The 19,853-nt window shown below is 45.7% G+C and overlaps 1 protein-coding gene across 3 annotated transcripts in view; it reads left to right on the forward strand.

Annotated features, from left to right (window-relative positions):
• LOC141059517 (LIM homeobox transcription factor 1-alpha-like) overlaps positions 1 to 19,853 on the forward strand; it is a 134,636-nt gene that overhangs the window by 85,541 nt on the left and 29,242 nt on the right. The window lies entirely within an intron of this gene.

The raw sequence follows: 19,853 nt of genomic DNA on the forward strand, positions 1-19,853 counted from the left end.
ACCCCGTTGTCTGCTCTTCCATCCGCTCCTGAACTGGCTGACAGCTTCATAAAGCATATTGTCTGCCTGCACGGATTTCCTTGTCACATCGTGTCTGATTGAGGTTCCCAGTTCACTTCCAGATTCTGGCGAGCTCTCTGTAAGCATCTGGATGTCACCTTGGATTTCTCTTTCGCCTGTCACCCCCAGTCCATTGGACAAGTGGAGCGTGTCAACCAAGTCCTGGGCAATTACCTGCGACACTTCGTCAATGCCCACCATAATGATTGGGTGAAACAGCTTCTTTGGGCTGAGTTCTCATATAACAATCACGGTGGTGAAGCCTCAGGAGAATCTCCGTTCTACATTGTGCTTTGTCAGCAACCCGAGGTCCCCCTCCCGGTGATGGTTCCTTCTGATGTTCCTGCCGCAGATGTCCTTTCCAAGAATTTTGTGAAGTTGTGAGAGGACACCAAAGCCGATTTAGAAGCATCCTCCACCTGTATGAAGAAACATGCAGACAAAAGGCATCTAGATCCTCAGTGCTTCAGTCCTGGTGACAAGGTATGGCTTTTGTCCAGGTACGGCTGTCTAAAGATTCCTTCTTACACGGTGGGTCCTCGTTATCGAGGTTTATCGGGCCTTCCGAAGTGTTGATGCAGATCAACAAGGTCTTCTATAAATTGAAGCTGTCTCCTTCTTTACGGATTCCAAATTCCTTCCATGTATCTCTACTGAAGCTGGTCATCCTGAGTTCCTTCTTCAAGGATTCCAGTACCACGCCTATGCCAACACTCTCGGATGATGTTTTTGAAGTGGAGAACATCTTGGCCATGAAGAAGGTGAGAAGCAGGACCTTCTTCCTCATTGACTGGAAGGGATTTGGTCCCGAAGATAGATCCTTTGAGCCGAAGGAGAATATTCCTATTCTCCTCTGGAAATTCCTCGATGACCTGAAGAGGAGGGGGTGTGAAGGGGGTGTACTGTTAGCACCATGCCAGGTGTGGTCTCCAGTGTGTCTCTCCACTCACCCATACTGCGATCAGTTCTTCCTCTCCCCATACTCTGTATGTTTCTAGCCGGTCCTTTAGCCATGTTCTTAGGGCACGCGCATATGCACTCATGCCCTCTTAAAAGGTCAGCGTGTGCACTTGCTATTCCCCCCCAGTCAATAGCTGTAGGACATTACATATATATTGTTTCCTCCCCACTAGGGAGGTGTCTGAACAACCTTCCTGTTTCAGTATAAGTTGTGTAAGGTTGCATACCAGTACAAGTTCTGTTTGCTATACTCTATTGCAAATCCTGCTTGCTGCACTCAGATGCAAATCCTGCCTGCTGCTCTCTAGTGCAAATCTTGTCTGCTGCACTCTGACGCTAACTCTGTCTGATGCACTTGGTTAGCTGCACTCTGATGCAAGCTCTGCCTGCTGCTCCATTCTGCCTGTCCTTCTGGGTCCAGCTGCTGCCCGACCGTTGGTCTGTCCTGGAGTGGCACCTGGCGTTCATCGGGAGCCAAGTCTAACCTCGCCATCAGAGGCTCTAGGTGATCGTTTAGCCACGCCCCTCCAGGCTCTCTACGGTCTGTGGCACAGTGGTTCCAGAAACCACGATCGTGACACTTTGAAACAAACCAGAGATTCATCTATAGCGATGTTTCTTTGGGGGTTGTATGCCTCAGCAAATTTTCTGCTGAAGTGTTCAACTACTGTCCACATTTTGCATAGACAGTGAAAGTTGGGATAGTCTCTGGGAGGACGCTGTGCATTATCACTATAACACAAACTTTTTGGATTGCTTCAAATCATGTCCTTGTCATGGTCATACGGTATACCGGTGTGTTGTAGAGTATATCAGTACTCCAGTATTGACGAATCTCTGGTTTTCTGACTATGCCCATATGCAGCACAATGCCCCAAAATGTCATCATCTCATTGATGGACATACAAATTTGTCTGAGCCACAATAAGATGTATTATTTCCTCGCTGGAAACTATTTTAAAAAGCATATTTCAGTGAGGCCTGTAGCATCAAATTGGATTCCAGAGATTCTAAAGAAATCCGGAATAACAAAATGATAATTTTTTTTGGCGGTGGAATGAGGGAGTTCGCATGGGATCAATTACTTTAGTGGGTGCCTCAGTCCTAAGGCTGGGGTCACACTACGTTATGGCAGTCAGTTTAACGGACTGCATTACACCGCGGTATAACGCGGTGTAACGCAGTCTGTTAACGCTGCCATTGACCCCCATTATGTGGCGCATCGTGATGCATGCCGTAAAGTGGCATGCGTTCGGGATGTGCCGTCATTCACTGACGGAGCCTCGGACACGGGCTGCAGCCTCTGAGGCTCCGTCACCGCTAGTGCAGATGAATCATCAGTGCTAGCGGTATAGCATAACACATATCGTGTAATGCTATAGCGTTAACGCAGCCCATCAACGCTATGCGTTGAACGGGCTTTGTTAACGCCATGTGAACCTGGCCTAAGGCTCCTTCCTGGGAATCCCTTCTAACTAGATGAGGAGGAGGAGGAAGATAAATAAAAGAATGTGGGATAGTCCTCACTGCCTGAATCTGTGGTGGAGGCAAGGAAATCGTATGCCTCCTCTGCTGAATAACATGTTGACAAATGGGCCATTTTTAGTTTATTCTTCTAACTAGTTGTATTGTGTGTGACATTTGTAAAGTGTACTATTTACTATTAAATTTACTATAAAAAGTAGATGACAAAAGAAGAGAAAAAAGGAAAATGAAAAGTTTAGAAGACGAAAAAATGAAAAGAAAAATCAGTAGAAGTAAAAAAAAAGGTTGCATAAAAAATTACAGTGACATTCACTACACTAATGCACTACCTATAAACCTTCTTGGCTGCAAAAGAAAAATGGACATCACTAACATTGTGACGTACGCTCCCCTAATGCACTTGCTAAAAGTTACTTGGTGCTGACTATTCTTTTTTTTTTTTTTTTTGCAGAAGAACAACGAAGATCACTAACACTGGAACATACGCTTCCCTAATGCGCCAGTTATGAAGTTACTTGGCTCTAACTTTTCCTTTTATGCAAAAGAAAAGCGGACGTAATTAACACTGCAACAAATCCGAACCATTTTGACTGCTGTAATTGGTGCTGTCTCAGACAGCACCAATCACAGAGTGTCGCATTGATTTTTTTTTCTCTACTTTATTGTCAAATCGCTGTGATTTACTGGTCAAAATTGATCAGCCAATCACAGTGATCATTGACACAGGGGGCAGTAGAGTGTCCTGGGGTGACGTCCAAGGATAGTCAGAGACAGTAGCCATCTCAACTATCATTGCCATAAAAGGTGGAATTATGTAGGACAGTAATCACTGAAAAAGTAATTTTTGGGGTAATCTACAGACTCCCCTAACATCACTGGGAAGTTGCAGGGTCGGGTGCATAATCAGATGGCACAGCTGCACAGGCTGGGAGTTGTGATTATGGGAGATTTTAACTATACAGATATTGACTGGGGTCATTGTGAAGACACAGAATTTTATCTTAATTAACCAGAGGTCTATTTTTAGTAAGCCAGAAGGAATAGATTGTTCTCTATAGGATAACTTTTGAATTTATGTGTGTGTTCTTTGGTTGGTCTAGAAAACACAGACTCTTGTTCGCATAAGCCTGTAATATTGACTGTTAAGTTGACTTTTGCTGTACCATATTGTCCTGTTATCCTGGTTGACAGAGATGCAAGATAATTGAACAATGATGCTTGTTGATATGTTGATTACTAGAGTTGAGCGACTTTTGGTTTTTTAGGGTCGAGTTTAGTCCGATTATAGGGAAAAGTCGGGGTCGTCCCGAAACACGAAACCCAATGTAAGTCAATGGGGAATAAAAGTCGGCAGTGAGAGGACAGGAAACACACCTACAGTGCCCATTTGAATGCCAAAAGCATCAATTCTTCTTACTTAAGCTTGTCAACCTTAATTAACTTCATAATACAAGTTACGCACTGAAAAATGGGGGTTATTTGGCTAAAGTTGTGGGGGGGAGGGCTGGCTGCAGGTTTTCATGTGCCCTGGGCGAAAGAGCGCCCCTTTAACACATACCACAACTCATCATGCTCCGATACGGCAGAGAAATAGCGGTATAGTACAATGAAAAATACTTCACTTTTTACATCTCATGACGAGGCCCATCTATTTCTCCATACAGAATCATTGGTCCCATATAATGTTTGAAACAGTATATGATGAGCTCCACATAATGCTACAGTATATGTTGGTCCCCATGGATGAAGCTCCACTGTCTTATGGGCCCAAATAATGCTCCAAACATAATGGGCCCCATTTCTAATGCTCTAGTGTATAATGGGCCCTGTAAATGCTGCTCCAGTGTCTGATGTCCACCTTTGGAATGTTCCAGTGTATGGTGGGCCCCATCTATCATTCTCCAGAGTATAGTGCTCCCCAAAAATTGCTGTCCCAACATTGAAAACAATCAAATAAGTCTCCTTGCTAGGGAATCCCTGTACTTGTCTGGACTCCTCGTCGTCCCCATCTTCCATCTCACTGCACAGTATTTCAACTTTGCAAGTGCTGTGATCCTGAGCAAGCAGGGGGGGCCCACTCGTTGGCGACGGCACTGGCACAGGGCCCCTGATAGTACGGTGGTGTGTCTGATGGCGGGTGGGCCGAACCTGCACTTTCATCTGCAGCTTCCTCTTTGTCACCGTGTAAGATGGAACTGTATATGGGAAGGGTAACCTGAGTTTCATCAGGGTCAGATTCAGGTCGTGTAGCGTGCGAGGGGAATGTAGTGGTCTGGGTCAATGTACCAGCAGATTCATCGAGCAGTGGCTGGGCATCAGTGCACTTGTGTCGCCCCCAGGAGTACGGTCGCCACAGTGGCATTACCTTCTTCCTAGGGAGTGTGATGTCATGCTTGGGAGCAACGAACGATCTCTCTAGCAGGTTAACTGATTGGGCGGCGTTATTCCCACAAGTCATGACCCTCCAAACAGCGTTCATGAAGGCAAAGTGTTTGTTTTACATGGGCAGTATGGTTGCAAAGCTGAACCTTAAAGGAATGTCCAGAAGGGCACCACCAGGAGTGGAGCCTACGGTTAAATTCGACTCCACCTGGGAAACCTCAACCATGCCAGCTACAGAACAGATGCACACATTGCAAGCTTAATTCCGTTAACGAACGAGACTCCGTCATGCCCCGCGGTCCGAGTCTGGCTTACTAGAGGGACACGTGAGGCTCTGGCACATGAGATTGGCCAATAACTGGTGTGTCATGCCCTTACATGTCCATGGCTGCATGTGCGCTACCCTGAAAAGGCCAGCGTTTGTCGCTTACAGGTGCAGATAACCCGCTGAACAACGTTAGTGATGGGAATCACTGATTACAATTATTACCCGCGAACAATGATTTCCCAGTAAGTGCAGGTCAACAGCAGTTCCGGAATTAGGCCTAACCGTCATTCCTGAAAAAATGAAAAACTTACGTGTGCAAACCACAGGTGCTGTAGCTTGCTTAACAGCTCGCTTAACAGCTCGCCAGCCGTTCTCACGCCCAGTATGGATTACACGTGATTGCACAAAGGTGAGAAAGGGTACCGTATCCCCAGATAACATGTATGGATAGCGTACACATTCAAAATATATGTCTATACATCAGGAGACAGGCTCAGATGGTGTTAGGCCCAGTATGGATTGCACGTGATTGCACAAAGGTTAGAAAGGGTACCGTATCCCCAGATAACATGTATGGATAGCATACACATTCAAAATATATGTCTATACATCAGGAGGCAGGCTCAGACGGTGTTAGGCCCAGTATGGATTGCACGTGATTGCACAAAGGTTAGAAAGGGTACCGTTTCCCTGGATAACATGTATGGATAGCGTACATATTCAAAATATATGTCTATACATCAGGAGGCAGGCTCAGACGGTGTTAGGCCCAGTATGGATTGCACGTGATTGCACAAAGGTTAGAAAGGGTACCGTATCCCCAGATAACATGTATGGATAGCGTACACATTCAAAATATATGAGAAACTGGGTCTGAGCAGAAAAAGTAAATTAATGTGCATGCAAAATGTAATTGCATATGAACACATGACCTTTACACAGAGAAAACCAAAAGCAAAACACAAAACAAATATCCTGGAATAAAGTAAAAAAATATGTTGCAAAAATTGCATGAAGGTAGTAATAATAGTAATAATAAGGGTATTTAGTTAACATAATTTTGATCAAAATAATGTAGAAGCCATCCCGCCACGTCACGGCAACCCTTGTGGGACAGTCCTAACTCTTGTATTTAAAACCTTTCCACTTGTCAAGTGACGTAAATGTGAACAAGGACAGAGGGACTGAACCACCAGTAATAGTATAGGCCAGACAGGATGGATTTTCCAACTCAGAAACAGGGCGGTCACACCCTTATATGCACAGAATGCACAATGAAACAAATGAGAAACTGGGTCTGAGCAGAAAAAGTAAATTAATGTGCATGCAAAATGTAATTGCATATGAACACATGACCTTTACACAGAGAAAACCAAAAGCAAAACACAAAACAAATATCCTGGAATAAAAAAGTAAAAAAATATATTGCAAAAATTGCATGAAGGTAGTAATAATAGTAATAATAAAGGTATTTAGTTAACATAATTTTGATCAAAATAATGTAGAAGCCATCCCGCCACGTCACGGCAACCCTTGTGGGACAGTCCTAACTCTTGTATTTAAAACCTTTCCACTTGTCAAGTGACGTAAATGTGAACAAGGACAGAGGGACTGAACCACCAGTAATAGTATAGGCCAGACAGGATGGATTTTCCAACTCAGAAACAGGGCGGTCACACCCTTATATGCACAGAATGCACAATGAAACAAATGAGAAACTGGGTCTGAGCAGAAAAAGTAAATTAATGTGCATGCAAAATGTAATTGCATATGAACACATGACCTTTACACAGAGAAAACCAAAAGCAAAACACAAAACAAATATCCTGGAATAAAAAAGTAAAAAAATATATTGCAAAAATTGCATGAAGGTAGTAATAATAGTAATAATAAGGGTATTTAGTTAACATAATTTTGATCAAAATAAAGGGTACCGTATCCCCAGATAACATGTATGGATAGCGTACACATTCAAAATATATGTCTATACATCAGGAGGCAGGCTCAGACGGTGTTAGGCCCAGTATGGATTGCACGTGATTGCACAAAGGTTAGAAAGGGTACCGTATCCCCAGATAACATGTATGGATAGCGTACACATTCAAAATATATGTCTATACATCAGGAGGCAGGCTCAGATGGTGTTAGGCCCAGTATGGATTGCACGTGATTGCACAAAGGTTAGAAAGGGTACCGTATCCCCGGATAACATGTATGGATAGCGTACACATTCAAAATATATGTCTATACATCAGGAGGCAGGCTCAGACGGTGTTAGGCCCAGTATGGATTGCACGTGATTGCACAAAGGTTAGAAAGGGTACCGTATCCCCGGATAACATGTATGGATAGCGTACACATTCAAAATATATGTCTATATATCAGGAGGCAGGCTCAGACGGTGTCAGGCACAGTATGGATTTGACGGCCCAGACTACACAGCGGAGGAGCAGGGAGAGGTAAAGATTGCAAATGCTGGGGCCCTGCCCAAGCAAGGGGGGCCCACTCGTGGGCGTCGGTACTGGCACTGGGCCCCTCATAGTACGGCGGTGTGTCTGATGGCGGGTGTGCACCACCACCGTCAGAGACACTTGATTGCACTATGAAGGACCCTGTGCCAGTGCCCGCGCCCAAGAGTCGGCCTACCCACCTGTCCAGGGCAACGGCACTCGCACGGTGTCGTGCGCTAGGTGGTAACCCCGGCCATGGGGGGGGAGGCAGCACAGTTAGGGAGTTTTAGAAAGTGGCATATGTTGATGTTGGACATTCAGCTGATGCAAAAGGTGAAATAGGTCAAGTCCCAGGAAGAGGTGGACCAAAGCAAGCCATTTTTCTGTCACCCTATGTGTCATCAGGGGAAGGTGGGACAAAATCCTTGGAAACCCATGCGTGGTTCATTTTAATGAAGGTTAGATCATCCACATTTTGGGTTGACAGACGGGTCCTTTTTTCTGTCAGGATTGATCCAGCTGCACTGAAGACTCTTTCCGATAGCACACTTGCAGCTGGGCAAGCGAGCTCCTGTAAGGCATATTGTGCCAATTCAGGCCAGGTGTCCAGTTTAGCGGCCCAATAGTCAAAGGGGAATGACCTGTGTGGGAGAACAGCGATATGGGAGGAAAAGTAGTTTGTAACCATAGTTGACAACTGCTGTCTCCTGTCACTTTCCATCGATGCAGTATTACCAGTTGTGTGAGCGGTACTTGAAAAATCAGTCCACAACATTGTCATGAAACCCCTGTCTCCAACGCCTCTTCTGCTGTGTGCACCACGAACACCTCTGTCAAGCTGCCCCTGGCCCGTACGGCTCGTGTGAGAACCATCACCGCAGCTGTGTGCTGGGAATGCCTCAAGCAACCGATTTACCAGAGTTGCTTGTTTATTAGCCAATATTAGGTCAAGGTTCTCCTGTGGCATGATGTTTTGTAATTTGCCTTTATAGCGTGGATCCAGGATGCTGGCCAACCAGTAGTCGTCATCGTTCATCATTTTGGCAATGCGGGGGTCCCTTTTTAGGATCTGCAAGGCATAATCTGACATGTGGGCCAATGTTCCCGGTGTCAATGATGCACTGCGAGTGCTGGTTGGAGGAGTACTTTCTGGCAAATCCACATCCCTCCATTCACGCACAAACCCTGTACCAGACCTTGCCACGCCAACATTTTCACTTGCCCCACGAGATGCATCCTCCTCCCCTAAGTAATCATCCCCATCATCCTCCTCCTCCTCCTCTTCTTCCTCCACCTCGTCCAGGAGAGGTCCCTGAGCAGACAATGGCTGAATGTCATCAAGGATTCCCTCCTCCTCTTCCTCCTCATCAACATTGGCTGCAGAAGCCTGCTCCTTAAGGTGCGTCAAAGTTTGCATGAGCAGACGCATAAGTGGGATGCTCATGCTTAGGATGGCGTCGTCTGCACTTACCAGCCGTGTGCATTCCTCAAAACACTGAAGGACTTTACAGAGGTCTTTCAGCTTCGACCACTGCACACCGGTCAACTCCATGTCTGCTCTCAAAGTGCCTGGCCGTGTATCCTCCTACAAATGCATTATGGCCTGCCTCTGCTCGCACAGCCGCTCCACCATGTGCAGGGTGGAGTTCCACCTTGTTGCAATGTCGATAATGAGGCAGTGGTTGGGAAGGTGGAGCAATCGCTGCAGCTTCTGCATACGAACGGTGTGTACAGGCGACCGGCGGATGTGCGCGCACAGTCTTCGCACCTTCTGGAGCAGGGCTGTTAACTCCGGATAATTTTTGAGGAAGCACTGCACCACCAGGTTCAAGGTGTGAGCCAAGCAAGGTATGTGGCTGAGTTTTGAAAGGGCTATGGCTGCCACAAAATTACGCCCGTTATCACTAACTACCTTGCCTGCCTCAAGATGTACACTGCCCAGCCATGACTCAGTTTGTCGCTGAAAGTACTCGGCCAGCACCTCGGCGGTGTGTCTGTCGCCCAAACAAATCATCTGCAACACTGCCTGCTGACGCTTTCCACTAGCTGCTCGATAGGGGGACACCTCGTGTGCAACAGTGGCAGCTGCAGATGGAGTGCTCGTACGACTGCGCTCTGTGGACGAGCTTTCGCTTCTGGAGGAGGAGGAGGAGGGTCGAACGCCTACAGCCAACTGTTTCCTATACCGTGGGCTAGGCAGCACTGTCCCACCACCGCTGTCCCCTGTGGACCCTGCATCCACCACATTAACCCAGTGCGCAGTGATGGACACGTAACGGCCCTGGCCATGCCGACTGGACCATGCATCAGTTGTGAGGTGCACCTTTCCGCTCACTGACTGCTTGAGTGCATGGACAATGCGGTCTTTCACATGATGGTGGAGGGCTGGGATGGCTTTGCGAGAGAAGAAGTGGTGACTGGGTAGGTCATAGCGTGGTACTGCATAGGCCATGAGTTCGCGGAAAGCTGCGCTTTCCACCAACCGAAAGGGCATCATCTCAAACGAGATTAGTTTGGCAATGTGGGCGTTCAAACCCAGTGTACGCGGATGAGAGACTGAGTACTTTCTTGACCTACTCATAGTGTCTGGGAGGGTGAGCTGGACTTGAGAGCTGCATATGGTGGAAGTAGCGGTGGACAGGGCGGACTGAGAGAGGGTTGATGATGGTGATGGAGTTGGTGTTCTTTCTGATGGCCTAGAATCAGTCTTTCGTTGATATAACAGTGGGATTCCCTGACTGCTGTGGCCTTGCAACGACACCTCAACATTTGCTGCTGTGCTAACCGGTGGGCTTACAGTGGGGGAAACAATGTAGCGTTGCTGACTACCTTCGTTGTGATCAGTTGCACATGTGGCACTTGAGGTTTGGTGTTGTGTCCACGCTTGCAAGTGCATGCTGGTTAAATGTCTAAGCATGCAACTGGTATTCAAATTTTTCAGATTTTTCCCTCGGCTAAAGGTCTTTGCGCACTTCTTACAGATAACCTTGGCCTGATCATGAGGATTTTGTTCAAAAAAGTGCCACACTGCACTCGTCCTACTTTGGCAGACATTTTGCGGCCTAGCACACTGTGATCTTTTGACCCTCTGGACAAGCTGTCCAGCAACTCTTTTGATGTTTGGAACCTGTCTTTGCAGTGCTCTGGGCCTGCCAGATAACAGCTGTTGCGATGTCGATGTCTGCTGTGGATGCTCCTCATCTGAGCTATTGGAAGCAGCACCCTCTTCCCCCAATGGATGCCAATCTGGGTCAACAACTGGGTCATCCATCACCTCCTCTTCTATGTCATGTGCACCTTCCTCTGTGTCACCGTGTATGGTGGTATAGTGTGCGGGAAGGGGCACCTGAGTCTCATCAGGGTCAGAATCTGGCTCTGTACACTGCGAGGACAATGTAGTGCTCTGAGTGAATGTACCAGCAGAATCATCCATCAGCGGCTGTGCATCAGTGCACTCCATGTCAGATTCATCTTGGCCTGGGTAATTCACCATTTCACTTGATAATCCAGGCATGGTCTGTGAAAACAGCTCCATGGAGTAATCAGTAGTATGGCCTGCGTCATCCTTCAATCTTGGTTGGGGTGAAGGACACAAGGAAAGGTGTGGTTCATGAACATGAGCCTCCAATGACGACTCAGTGCTTTTACTTTTTACAACTGAAGAAGAGGAGGCGATAGAGCTGGAGGCTGAGTCAGCAATGTAAGACAAAACTTTTTCCTGATGCTCTGGCTCTAAAAGCGGTTTGCCAACTCCTAGAAAACTAAGCGTTCGAGGCCTTATGTAGCCAGACGATGACGCAGGCTCAACACCTCCTGCATTCGGTCCTATTTTGCTCTTGCCACTACCATCAGATCCACCACCAACACCATCATTGCCAGCTGCCAACCCCCGCCCAATTCCACGGCCTCTTCCACCAGCCTTCCTCATTTTTGGTAGAAATGTAGACAAAATCCAACAAACTATATAGTAATGTAAAACAAGGTACAAGATGTCTATAGGACAGGGGAGATTTTGAATTTCTGCAGACACTTGTGGACACTGGACACTTTTGGATTGTGTGAGGCCCAATGAATATCTGAGCGCTATGTGACAGGCTCGATGGCACAGCTGTGACAAAAGTGACGAGAGGATAAGGGAGATTTTGAATTTCTGCAGACACTTGTGGACACTGGACACTTTTGGATTGTGTGAGGCCCACTGATATCTGAGCGCTATGTCACAGGCTCGATGGCACAGCTGTGACAAAAGTGACAAGAGGATAAGGGAGATTTTGAATTTCAGCAGACACTTGTGGACACTGGACACTTTTGGATTGTGTGAGGCCCACTGATATCTGAGCGCTATGTCACAGGCTCGATGGCACAGCTGTGACAAAAGTGACTAGAGGATAAGGGAGATTTTGAATTTCAGCAGACACTTGTGGACACTGGACACTTTTGGATTGTGTGAGGCCCACTGATATCTGAGCGCTATGTCACAGGCTCGATGGCACAGCTGTGACAAAAGTGACTAGAGGATAAGGGGGATTTTGAATTTCAGCAGACACTTGTGGACACTGGACACTTTTGGATTGTGTGAGGCCCAATGAATATCTGAGCGCTATGTGACAGGCTCGATGGCACAGCTGTGACAAAAGTGACGAGAGGATAAGGGAGATTTTGAATTTCTGCAGACACTTGTGGACACTGGACACTTTTGGATTGTGTGAGGCCCACTGATATCTGAGCGCTATGTGACAGGCTCGATGGCACAGCTGTGACCAAAGTGACTAGAGGATAAGGGAGATTTTGAATTTCAGCAGACACTTGTGGACACTGGACACTTTTGGATTGTGTGAGGCCCAATGAATATCTGAGCGCTATGTGACAGGCTCGATGGCACAGCTGTGACAAAAGAGACGAGAGGATAAGGGAGATTTTGAATTTCAGCAGACACTTGTGGACACTGGACACTTTTGGATTGTGTGAGGCCCACTGATATCTGAGCGCTATGTCACAGGCTCGATGGCACAGCTGTGACAAAAGTGACTAGAGGATAAGGGAGATTTTGAATTTCAGCAGACACTTGTGGACACTGGACACTTTTGGATTGTGTGAGGCCCAATGAATATCTGAGCGCTATGTGACAGGCTCGATGGCACAGCTGTGACAAAAGTGACGAGAGGATAAGGGAGATTTTGAATTTCAGCAGACACTTGTGGACACTGGACACTTTTGGATTGTGTGAGGCCCAATGAATATCTGAGCGCTATGTGACAGGCTCGATGGCACAGCTGTGACAAAAGTGACGAGAGGATAAGGGAGATTTTGAATTTCTGCAGACACTTGTGGACACTGGACACTTTTGGATTGTGTGAGGCCCACTGATATCTGAGCGCTATGTGACAGGCTCGATGGCACAGCTGTGACAAAAGTGACGAGAGGATAAGGGAGATTTTGAATTTCTGCAGACACTTGTGGACACTGGACACTTTTGGATTGTGTGAGGCCCACTGATATCTGAGCGCTATGTCACAGGCTCGATGGCACAGCTGTGACAAAAGTGACTAGAGGATAAGGGGGATTTTGAATTTCAGCAGACACTTGTGGACACTGGACACTTTTGGATTGTGTGAGGCCCAATGAATATCTGAGCGCTATGTGACAGGCTCGATGGCACAGCTGTGACAAAAGTGACGAGAGGATAAGGGAGATTTTGAATTTCTGCAGACACTTGTGGACACTGGACACTTTTGGACTGTGTGAGGCCCACTGATATCTGAGCGCTATGTGACAGGCTCGATGGCACAGCTGTGACCAAAGTGACTAGAGGATAAGGGAGATTTTGAATTTCAGCAGACACTTGTGGACACTGGACACTTTTGGATTGTGTGAGGCCCAATGAATATCTGAGCGCTATGTGACAGGCTCGATGGCACAGCTGTGACAAAAGTGACGAGAGGATAAGGGAGATTTTGAATTTCTGCAGACACTTGTGGACACTGGACACTTTTGGATTGTGTGAGGCCCACTGATATCTGAGCGCTATGTCACAGGCTCGATGGCACAGCTGTGACCAAAGTGACTAGAGGATAAGGGAGATTTTGAATTTCAGCAGACACTTGTGGACACTGGACACTTTTGGATTGTGTGAGGCCCAATGAATATCTGAGTGCTATGTGACAGGCTCGATGGCACAGCTGTGACAAAAGAGACGAGAGGATAAGGGAGATTTTGAATTTCAGCAGACACTTGTGGACACTGGACACTTTTGGATTGTGTGAGGCCCACTGATATCTGAGCGCTATGTCACAGGCTCGATGGCACAGCTGTGACAAAAGTGACTAGAGGATAAGGGAGATTTTGAATTTCAGCAGACACTTGTGGACACTGGACACTTTTGGATTGTGTGAGGCCCAATGAATATCTGAGCGCTATGTGACAGGCTCGATGGCACAGCTGTGACAAAAGTGACGAGAGGATAAGGGAGATTTTGAATTTCAGCAGACACTTGTGGACACTGGACACTTTTGGATTGTGTGAGGCCCAATGAATATCTGAGCGCTATGTGACAGGCTCGATGGCACAGCTGTGACAAAAGTGACGAGAGGATAAGGGAGATTTTGAATTTCTGCAGACACTTGTGGACACTGGACACTTTTGGATTGTGTGAGTCCCACTGATATCTGAGCGCTATGTGACAGGCTCGATGGCACAGCTGTGACCAAAGTGACTAGAGGATAAGGGAGATTTTGAATTTCAGCAGACACTTGTGGACACTGGACACTTTTGGATTGTGTGAGGCCCAATGAATATCTGAGCGCTATGTGACAGGCTCGATGGCACAGCTGTGACAAAAGTGACGAGAGGATAAGGGAGATTTTGAATTTCTGCAGACACTTGTGGACACTGGACACTTTTGGATTGTGTGAGGCCCACTGATATCTGAGCGCTATGTCACAGGCTCGATGGCACAGCTGTGACAAAAGTGACTAGAGGATAAGGGAGATTTTGAATTTCAGCAGACACTTGTGGACACTGGACACTTTTGGATTGTGTGAGGCCCAATGAATATCTGAGCGCTATGTGACAGGCTCGATGGCACAGCTGTGACAAAAGTGACGAGAGGATAAGGGAGATTTTGAATTTCTGCAGACACTTGTGGACACTGGACACTTTTGGATTGTGTGAGTCCCACTGATATCTGAGCGCTATGTGACAGGCTCGATGGCACAGCTGTGACCAAAGTGACTAGAGGATAAGGGAGATTTTGAATTTCAGCAGACACTTGTGGACACTGGACACTTTTGGATTGTGTGAGGCCCAATGAATATCTGAGCGCTATGTGACAGGCTCGATGGCACAGCTGTGACAAAAGTGATGAGAGGATAAGGGAGATTTTGAATTTCTGCAGACACTTGTGGACACTGGACACTTTTGGATTGTGTGAGGCCCACTGATATCTGAGCGCTATGTGACAGGCTCGATGGCACAGCTGTGACCAAAGTGACTAGAGGATAAGGGAGATTTTGAATTTCAGCAGACACTTGTGGACACTGGACACTTTTGGATTGTGTGAGGCCCAATGAATATCTGAGCGCTATGTGACAGGCTCGATGGCACAGCTGTGACAAAAGTGACGAGAGGATAAGGGAGATTTTGAATTTCTGCAGACACTTGTGGACACTGGACACTTTTGGATTGTGTGAGGCCCACTGATATCTGAGCGCTATGTCACAGGCTCGATGGCACAGCTGTGACAAAAGTGACTAGAGGATAAGGGAGATTTTGAATTTCAGCAGACACTTGTGGACACTGGACACTTTTGGATTGTGTGAGGCCCAATTAATATCTGAGCGCTATGTGACTGGCTCGATGGCACAGCTGTGACCAAAGTGACTAGAGGATAAGTGAGATTTTGAATTTCAGCAGACACTTGTGGACACTGGACACTTTTGGATTGTGTGAGGCCCAATGAATATCTGAGCGCTATGTGACAGGCTCGATGGCACAGCTGTGACAAAAGTGACGAGAGGATAAGGGAGATTTTGAATTTCTGCAGACACTTGTGGACACTGGACACTTTTGGATTGTGTGAGGCCCAATGAATATCTGAGCGCTATGTGACTGGCTCGATGGCACAGCTGTGACCAAAGTGACTAGAGGATAAGGGAGATTTTGAATTTCTGCACACACTTGTGGACACTGGACACTTATGGATTGTGTGAGGCCCACTGAATATCACAGCGCTATGTCACAGGCAGAAATTGGCTAGTGTATCACAAACTACAAGGTGTATGTAGAATTGGGCAGAATAGGAATCTCCCTAGAGTGCAGGTCTGTAAGAACGGAACATGTCCTCGTTTTATTCTCACAGAGTGACACACTGATAGCTTCACTGTGGCTGTGATAACAGCCGTTACACGGTACTGTGTGAGGAGCGTACACCGCTGTATGGTGTGAAAAAATGCATGCTCAGTACCTCAGCAGGACAAAAAAAAAAAAATTGGGATTGCTTTTAAAAAAGCAGTTTGCGGAGCAGTGGGTAAACAGCAATGCAGGAATGTCAGGAAGCCTTAGAAGGCAGCCCAACAACCAACACCACTGATACACCACTATATAGCCTCCCCTTGCACTGCACACACAGTGACTGGTGTGTTGTACAGGCAAAATCGCTAGCAGCAGAAGCAGTTTGTTTTTCTTCTCCACAGGACAAAAAAAAAAAATTGGGATTGCTTTTAAAAAAGCAGTTTGCGGAGCAGTGGGTAAACAGCAATGCAGGAATGTCAGGAAGCCTTAGAAGGCAGCCCAACAACCAACACCACTGATACACCACTATATAGCCTCCCCTTGCACTGCACACACAGTGACTGGTGTGTTGTACAGGCAAAATCGCTAGCAGCAGAAGCAGTTTTTGGTGTCTTCTTCCCTGCCTAACGCTCTCCCTACAAAATCATCAGCAGCAGCAGCTCTCCCTATTCTGAGATCAGCATGAGTAACATGGCGGTCGGCGTGCACGCCCTTTTATGCCCCCTGTGACGCCCCCCAAAGCAAGCCAATCACTTGCATGCCCTTCTGAAAGATGGTGGTGACCCGTGCCTATGTCATCACATTGCCCACAGTGTCCGTGGATCCTGATTGGCTGAAAAAGAGCGCAAAACAAACTTTTGAAACGCGACTTTGGCGCGTAAGTCGCCGACCTCGTGGCTGACCTCATCCTAGGGTCGGGTTTCGTTTCATGAAACCCGACTTTGCCAAAATTTTTCGACCCGTTTCGCTCAACTCTATTGATTACACATTTTCCAAGACAGATAGTTTGTTGACTTGCAAACATAGAAAGATAAACCAAAATTACTAACACAAGGAATTAATCTCATGACACCTTAATCTTGTCCTCTTGATTATGGCTTGAAGGACAACAGTTGTGAACTATATAAGGGGAATGCGCCTCTATACAAAGGCATCCAAAGTTCCAGAGAAGCAGAGATTCTGTACAAAACCACAGCCAGGAAAACTCTACAGCACAGCAGCCAAGACATCATGGCTCCATCATGAGGGACAAAGATTTGACATTCCACGGGATGAAAGAATACAGATCTACTCCATTGACCATCACTGAACCATGGATAAGTCTGCTGTAGTCAGGATTTGGACCCACCAGTCACCTGAGCCCCATTGATAAGTTTGGTAAAGCCAGGAATGGGACCCACTGATCACCTGGCTCCATGGAGATGTTTGAAGAAGCCAGGTTGTGACCCACCGGTTGCCTGGTCTTGTTCCTCAATGGACTGTCAGCTTCCAAAGCTTGTCATTACCTCCTCTCTTTGCATGCCACTGATGGGGTAGTCGGCCCTGAAACTCTGAAGTAACAGCTGATCTTATATCGGAGAGTCAGTGGAAGGGTAAGACTGCAATTTTCGACCATCTTGGGTATTTTGCTGGGACTGTTCTCCATGTTATTTGCTTGTTTTGTGGTTCAATAAAGTATTGCCACACTGTTTTACACTCACCCTGTGTTGTCTGAGTATTATTATGCCCACAGTAAAAGGAGAACGGGTTTTTGGTGGGATGTACCCTCGTCTCTGCGGTTTCGGCTAGCCGACTAGAGCACCCGCTGACCCACGTGTCTCGTCATGATTCTGCTTCAACTGCAAAGGGAAGAAAATGCCTCAGCTGATTGCAGTGTCATTTTATGGGCCAGTTTGTAGAAGACTCTGCAAGAGGTGATACTCAGTTTGATCTGGCATTTCTAACCATGCAGAGCTTGTTGGAAAACTGTTCGCAGAAACCTTGGAACAAATCACCACATTATCATTTCATTTTTCTTAAACTGCAAAAATATCCTCAGGCCGGGTGGACAAATACACATAATTTTAAAAAGACTAATTTCCCACAGATTGATGGCTGCAATTCAAGACATTGGATGAGAGCAGCTATTGTCAGGTATTGATAGTGATATGAATACATGAGAGCGATTTAAATCAATATTGGTCCATTACAAGTATAGATGACAGAAATGAAATCCCACAGGCATACACATACTGATAGAAAGGCAAACAAATTCCAAAAAAATATAATGTAGAATGTATATTTCTAAGAGAACAGTTTCTGAAAGTAAGAGAAATTGATTTTGGTGTATGGGGAGAGCAGGCTAAATAACAGCACAATGTCAATCAGCATCTAGTAAAGTCGGCAAGAAATTGTCATGCTTCAAAAAAGGCATGGACTTGCAGGACAGAGACATAAAATTACCACTGTACAAAGCAAAGTGTGACCTCATCTGGAAAGCGCAGAAAAGGTACAAACAAGAACCAGGAAACTGATAAGGGATGAGGAAATGTATAAAATTTTTGTCTTGAATGTTGGTACAGTCCATCAACACTTGGGCTCAAGAGGAGAAGACTTTCTGTTTAGTGCAGAGTGGATCATGCATTATGGATATGCCTACATCTCATCACCTTTATCCTTTTCCCTCCCCCGGGTTGAACTTGATGACCGCGTCGCTATTTCTACCATACTGTTTTTGTCAACTGCACATGCACAATGTAAGCAACAGGGCATGTAGAAGGAATATAGTTCTTGAATCTCACAATCAGCCCTAAAGGTACAGCATAAGACAATTCCAAGAAATAAGTACAGTATTGTGAAGTATTTTGAGATAGAGAGGTAGATACTGTAGATAGAAAGAGAAATATTAGATGTACTGAAGAATGGAAGAAAGAAAGAAAAAAACAAAACAAAAAAGGGAAAAAAGGATAGAAAAAAAGAAAAGAAAAAGAGAAAACGAGAGAAAGAAATGGAAGGAAAAAAGAGAAAGAAAGAAAAAGATAGAGAAAAGGAGAAAAAAATAAAGAAAGAAAGAAAAAAGAAAGAAAGGGAAATAGAGTAAGAAAAGAGAGAGAAAAAAGAAACAAAAAGAAGAACAAAGTTTAAAAAGAAAGAAAAAAGAGAAAAAAATAAAGAAAAAAGAGAAAAAAAGGATAGAAAGAAAAAAGAGAAAAAGAGAGAAAGAAAGAATGAAAGAAAGACAGAAAGAGAAAGAAAGAAAAAAAGAGAAAGAAGAATAGAAAGAGGGAAATAGAGTAAGAAAAAGGAGAAAAAAAGAAACAAAAAGAGAAAAAAGGATAGAAAGAAAATAAAAAGAAAAAAAATGAAAAAGGAAGAACGAGATGATAGATAGACAGATAGATGTGAACACACACCAGATATTGCTGTCAGATCACTGTTAGTGTTTAATCCAGGAATAATTTCATTGCGTTCTCCTGTTGATACAGGGTTACACAGCGGAGATTTATTATGAGCCGGCTCCGGTAATCCAGACATTATTACATCGCCTTAACTGGATTCCAGCTATATTAAAAAGGAGAGGCTTTTCAGGCGCTCCTGACTCTGGCACCGGATCCACATACCTCACGGTGTAATGGAGGCTGACATGGTGTTTATTATTTGGGAGCTGCCTGTGCTGTCTAATTGCTGCTGGGGAGCACAAATATGCATCGCAGACGCCTCACGCGGCCTCGCCTTCTCTTAACCACTTTTTTTGCTGGACAAGTCCAGGGAGACATTGTAGAAATGTGTGAAGTGCTTAACCAAACTGAAAAGTTTTTTGCAAATCAAAAATCGACGTCGGACATCTTGCAAAGTCAGACTGCTAAGTATAGATGTGCTGGACTCCATATTCGAATCAGGGTTGCCAGTCTACTATTCTATTTTTTCAAGACAACTGAACCAAATTTCTCAGATGGTCCACTGACCCTGCTATGAGGGTC

Source organism: Dendrobates tinctorius, unplaced genomic scaffold, assembly GCF_039654945.1.
Source record: "Dendrobates tinctorius isolate UK_male_01 unplaced genomic scaffold, ASM3965494v1 ptg000228l, whole genome shotgun sequence".
Taxonomy (NCBI): domain Eukaryota; kingdom Metazoa; phylum Chordata; class Amphibia; order Anura; family Dendrobatidae; genus Dendrobates; species Dendrobates tinctorius.